The following is a 6207-nucleotide window of genomic DNA, read 5'->3' on the forward strand; positions in this document are numbered from 1 at the left end:
TTTTCACTTTAATAAAACTCTGCTACACAAAAGCTCTTGAGTGATCAAGCCTGGTCCCTGGTCCTGAAGCTAAATCTTCTTCTTCAGAGATCACAAATCTGACACTGTTCACCATAAGCTGTCAAACATGTCTCTCTTCCTCTATGAAGTGATTTTGTAAAGTTTATTTCTGATGTGAGCTCAGCAAACATCTTGGGACTTGCTCCCGTTAATTCCGTCAGGTCAGTTTTCAGGTTTCCTAGGAGTGTTCGGGTGCCCAGCTCACGGCTTCTACCCTGGCTGGCGTGTCCTGCACTGTGAACCACTTGTTAACATTTGGGGAAAGTTACAAGGAATGACTGCACATTGGAATCACCTGGGATTTGAAAAACACTGGCATCTGTGTTCCATTCCACAGACATGCTAATTTAATCGATTTGGAGTATGCCTGGCCATGGTGTTGTTTTAAGTTTTCCCAAGTGATTCTAACACCAAAGTTGAGAAACTGCTCTTATTAAAGTAATAATGGGGCAATTAAACAGAAATTATTCTCTAATAGAGCAATCAAAGTTCAGTAATCTTCGGCTATGACAGTTTTAAGAAATGGAGAGAGAGAAAGGATCTTTCATAGGCTCTTTTCATAGTGAAAGTGAAACTCTTTGCGCCACCATGCAAAGAGTCAGACGCAACTGAGCAACCTCACTTTGACTTTCACTATGAAAAGAGCCTATGAAAGGTAGGCTCATGTCTTTCATAGGCTCCCCTGGAGTTCCCCTAGCAACCAGCTGTAATTGATTCCTTTGTCTTGGTCTGGTTGATTCCTAGGTATCCCCTAGGATACCATTGGAAACCACTGGAATAGTCTAGACATTAGAATAATTTGTGTGGTATATTAAGTGCTTGGTAAATGCTTATTAACCTTATTATCTGATCAGAAACTGGCTCTGCTGGGTTTTTGAGCACACTCAGTGTTCTCTTTCCTTTGGCACATAGGAGCAGAAAAGCCTGGGAAAGATTGAAGGCAAGGGGAGAAGGGGGTGGCGGAGGATGAGATGGCTGGATAGCGTCACTGACTGAATAGACATGAGCTTGAACAAACTCAGGGAGATAGTGAAGGACAGGAAAGCCTGGTGCGCTGCAGTTCATGGGGTCATAAAGGGTGGGATGCGACCAAGCATCTGAGCAGCTCTCGCTGACTGGGGCGTGTGCCGCCTCCGTAAGGGCGCCTGCAAAACAAATGCTGAAACTTGACCGCAGCTTTTTGTGTAAAGGGAAAATTCCTCTTCCGATTTTCTCTCAGTAGTGAAGACAGGTACTAATGCAAGTCTTTTGTAAAAGCCAAGTAACGTAAAGCAAACTTTCAAAAACGCGAGGGATACCCATATAAGGTACTGATAATAATGGGGTTATTGTAAAGATGAAATAAAGCATCACAAACATATGCTGCACACTATTTGGCAGATACTAAATTCTCAGTGAAGTTAACTTTATTATGGTTATTGTGGCAAAGGGGAGAAGTTCATGGATTTGGTGTCAGCCAGACTTGGGTTTCAGTCTTAACTCTGCCACTCTGTGTAACCTAGGGCAACCTAACTTTCCTGAGCCTGTTTCCTCACCCCTGGGTTACAGCTGGACTCAAGGAGGCAATGTATAACTCCAGCTGGCTTGCAGTAGACAGTCAGTCAAGGACAGCTGTTATTATCATTATTGACTAGGAGCTGATGAGAAAGCAATTTCACAACAGACTTTTGGGCTCACGCTTTCAGGGTTGGGTAACCTCTGCTGGACCCCTCTGCTGTCTGCCTTTTTTTTTTTAAACCACTGCTGTAAGACCCCTTTGGTCCTCAGCTCTTGGATTGTTCCCAAATGTAGCAATTCAACAATTTATTCCTGTAGGTGACAACATTCCCCAGAATCTGGCAATAATTTTGAACCTATTGCTGTGAGGAGACTTATGGTGGCCCAATGCCACAGTCACTGTCCACCAGTTAAACCTGAACCCCCCAGAGGTCACTGAGCTCCAACATCCTTGGAGGGCATGAGAACTCCCACCTTTGGATGGTCAAGGGGTGTGAGTCCAAAGGCCAGGACTTCCCAGAGCCTCCTCGTCTCCAGAGGGGATGCACATGGGTTAGGTGACCACCAGAGCCCCTCTGGTGCCAGTTGCAGCATCCTGAGTTGAGACTCCAGGAGCGGACGCCTGAGACCCACTGTGCTCGCTGTCAGCTGCAGCATCCCTGAGGAAGGATTGGGGCACATCACCCTCTGGTGGCGGCGGAGCAGACATCAGCCAGGCCGGGCAGTGCAGTGGGCCCAGGGCTGTCTCTTCTCTGGCAGGCGGGCTGCCCTGCTACGGAGGCAGCTCCGTGCCCGGACCAGTTGTGAAACCGTGGCTTCTCAGAGACCATCGCTGTGGTGGCCTGCAGAAAGATTCCTCTACGCGAAGCCATGTGACAGTCCCCCTACACCTGTCTCCTCCCGGAGGTGGGATCTAAAATCAAGGGGCGTGAACGCCGGCCTCGGTTTCTCCCCAGCTGCCCTTGGGAGCTGGGTGACAGCGCGGGAGGCTCACAGCTGAGCCAGGGCCAGACGTGGGGGACGTTCTTTAAACCGTCAGGAAAACAGTAACAGTGTATCCTGTGTCTGCAGATACGCAAAGAAGGGCGGTGATGTTAAGCAAGAGGGTACCCATCTATCTAAAGGAGCCCATCCTGATCCCCAAAACCATTGAATTAAATTTGAAATTTAAAAAACCTGCCCTCTTCTCCACCAGAGCAGGTTCAGAGAGTTTCACAAGAAATTTTCTCAAACTTTCAAAGAACAAAGAAGCCTCACTCCCTTTTTCAAACATTATTTCAGGGACTAGAAACAGTAGGAAGACTCCCAGTTCATGTCATGATGTAATATTTATATCCAAAGACAGTGCTCAAACGTTTTAGATTGATATTACTTATGACCATAGGTGCAAAAATCCTAAAGAAAATATTCTCAAATACAGCAGTATATTTTAAAAATGCATCACAATCAAGGAGGATTTATCCCAGAGATACAAGAGTGCTTTAGTATCAGATAAAAATCTGAGTTTAATTCACCACACCAAAAATTAAAAGAGAAACACAAAACAGTTCCCTGAATAGATGCAGAAATGCATTTATACATTCAATGAAAATCATGGTAAAGCTTTCAGCAACCTAGGCGTAGAGGGTATTTCTCTAAGCGTACAGTAAACGTCACACTCACTGGTGAAATGTGAGGAGTGCCATGCAAGCTCGGTGCAAGGCGAGTGGCCACCAGTAGCACCATTTGTTGCTGCTGTTTAGTCACTATCTCATGTGCAACCCTGTTGCAACCCCGTGGACTGTAGGCCACCAGACTCCTTTGTCCATGGGATTTTCCCAGCAAAAATACTGCAGTGCGTTGCCATTTTTTCTCCAGGGGATCTTTGCAACCCAGGGATTGAATCTGTGTCTCCTGCATTGGCAGGCCAATTCTTTACCACTGAGCCACCAGGGAAGCTACCATTACTCTGTTAGAGAATCTGGCCTTGTGCTGTTCCATATGGCCGTCAAGAGCTACAGGTGGTTTTTCAAATTTAAATTTAACTGAGTCTCATTAGCCATATTTCAAGTGCTAAACAGCCATATGTGGCTACCATATTGGACAACCCAGCTATTGAATGTATCCATCATTATAGAAAGTTCTATTTGCTAGGGATTGTCTAGCCAATATAACAAAACCAAGAAAATGAAATGAGAAGCCCAAGGATTAGAAAGAAAAAAATGTTTCCCCTATCTGCAGACAATGTGATTGTCTACACAGGACATCTAAGGAAACTATTAGAACCTGCAGATAAGAAATTAGATTTAACAAGAGTTTAGCAATGTTACTTGGAGAAGGAAATGGCAACTCACTTCAGTATTTTTGCCTGGAAAATCCCATGGACGGAGGATTTCAAACATAATAAAGGAAAAAAGTAACAGGCACAAAAGGTATCTTTACAAGAGTATCAACTACTTTTAAAGAAATTAGGCATAAAGCTAACAAAAGATATGCAAGATAGAGCTCCTTGCTTTGGAGGAAGCCCTGGCCCCCAGCAGCCTTTATTTTTCTCGGCTCCAAAATCACTGCAGATGGTGACTGCAGCCATGAAATTAAGACACTTGCTCCTTGGAAGGAAAGTTATGACCAACCTAGACAGCATATTAAAAAGCAGAGACATTACTTTGCCAACAAAGGTCCATCTAGTCAAGGCTATGGTTTTTCCAGTGGTCATGTATGGATGTGAGAGTTGGACTATAAAGAAAGCTGAGTGCCAAAGAATTGATGCTTTTGAACTGTGGTGTCAGAGAAGACTCTTTTTTTTTCCCCACTTATTTTTATTAGTTGGAGGCTAATTACTTTACAATATTGTAGTGGTTTTTGCCGTACATTGACATGAGAGTCCCTTGGACTGCAAGGAGATCCAACCAGTGCATCCTAAAGGAGATCAGTCCTGGGTGTTCATTGGAAGGACTGATGTTGAAGCTGAAACTCCAATACTTTGGCCACCTGATGAGGAGTGACTCATTGGAAAAGACCCTGATGCTGGAAGGAGGGCAGACCCTGAGGGCAGGAGGAGAAGGGGACGATAGAGGATGAGATGTTTGGATGGCATCACCGACTCAATGGACATGGGTTTGGGTGGACTCTGGGAGTTGGTGATGGATAGGGAAGCCTGGCTTGCTGCAGTTCAATGGGGTCGCAAAGAGTCAGACACAACTGAGCGACTGAACTGAACTGAGAATAAAGAGGTTGTTGTTGTAGTTGCTAAGTCATGTCCAACTGTTTGCAACTCCAGGGACTGAAGCACGCCAGGCTTTCCTGTGCTTCACTATTTTCCTGAGTTTGCTCAAACTGATGTCCATGAAGTGATGGGAGCAGATGCCATGATCTTAGTTTTCTGAATGTTGAGTTTTAAACCAAATTTTTTACTCTCCTCTTTCACTTTCATCAAGAGGTCCTTTAGTTCTTCGTTTTCTGCCATTAAGCGAAAGTGAAAGTCGCTCTGTTGCGTCGACTCTTGGATTGTGTCCATGGAATTCTCCAGGCCAGAATACTGGAGTGGGTAGCCTTTCCCTTCTCCAGGGGATCTTCCCAACCCAGGGATTGAACCCAGGTCTCCCATATTGCAGGCGGATTCTTTACCAGCTGAGCCACAAGGAAAACCCAAGAACACTGGAGTGGGTAGCCTTTCCCTTCTCCAGGGGATCTTCCCAACCCAGGGATTGAACCCAGGTCACCCACATTGCAGGCTGATTCTTTACCAGCTGAGCCACAAGGAAAACTCAAGAACACTGGTGTGGGTAGCCTATTCTTTCTTCAGCAGATCTTCCTACCCAGGGGTGGAACCAGGGTCTCCTGCATTGCAGGCGGATTCTTTACCAACTGAACTATCAAGGAAGCCCCGCCATTTAATAGTTGTCTGTATATGGTATGCATTTTTTACTAGTATTGCTATAATTAAAAAAAAAAACTTTATTGGAGTATGACTGTTTAGTTTCTGCTGTACAACACGCTCAGCTATCTGTGTACATACAGACCCTCCCTCCTGGGCTTCCCTCCCACCCCCCACCCCAATCCCACCCCCTTGGGTCATCACAGAGCACTGAGCTGAGCTCTCGGTGTGGTATGCAGCCTCGCAGTAGCTGTCTGTTTTACACGTGGTAGTGCTCACGTTATTGGTACTCTCTCAATTTATCCTCCTCTCCCCGTCCCGCACTGTGTCCACATGTCCATTCTCTACATCTGTGTCTCCATCCTGCCCTGCAAATAGTTCATCTGTACCATTTTCCTAGATTCCATATATATGCCTTGATACACGTGTTTTTCTTTTAACTAAAAGATTGAAAATTTATTTAAGGTAAACTATCAAATTACAAATGGTTTTAGTATTCATTTCTATTAAGTACGTGTTTTGGTCAGATGTCTTTGGTTTGTTATATTGTCTAATACTACAGTTTGAATGGACATTTACCTGAATAACTATACCGAAATTAATGCTAATAGGTGTGTGAAATGATGAGAGAGGATGGACTGTTTAATTGAGCTAGATGTGTAGAGGTATGCATGTTTTTAAGTATCGATTCCAAGAGAGGAGTCATTTTGTTAGTGGACAGGTAGATGGGATAACCACACAGCCAGGGACTGTTCTTGACAGATATACCCAACATCTGTGCCCCTTCCTAGTTC

This window comes from Odocoileus virginianus, unplaced genomic scaffold (genome assembly GCF_023699985.2).
Source record: "Odocoileus virginianus isolate 20LAN1187 ecotype Illinois unplaced genomic scaffold, Ovbor_1.2 Unplaced_Scaffold_12, whole genome shotgun sequence".
Taxonomy (NCBI): domain Eukaryota; kingdom Metazoa; phylum Chordata; class Mammalia; order Artiodactyla; family Cervidae; genus Odocoileus; species Odocoileus virginianus.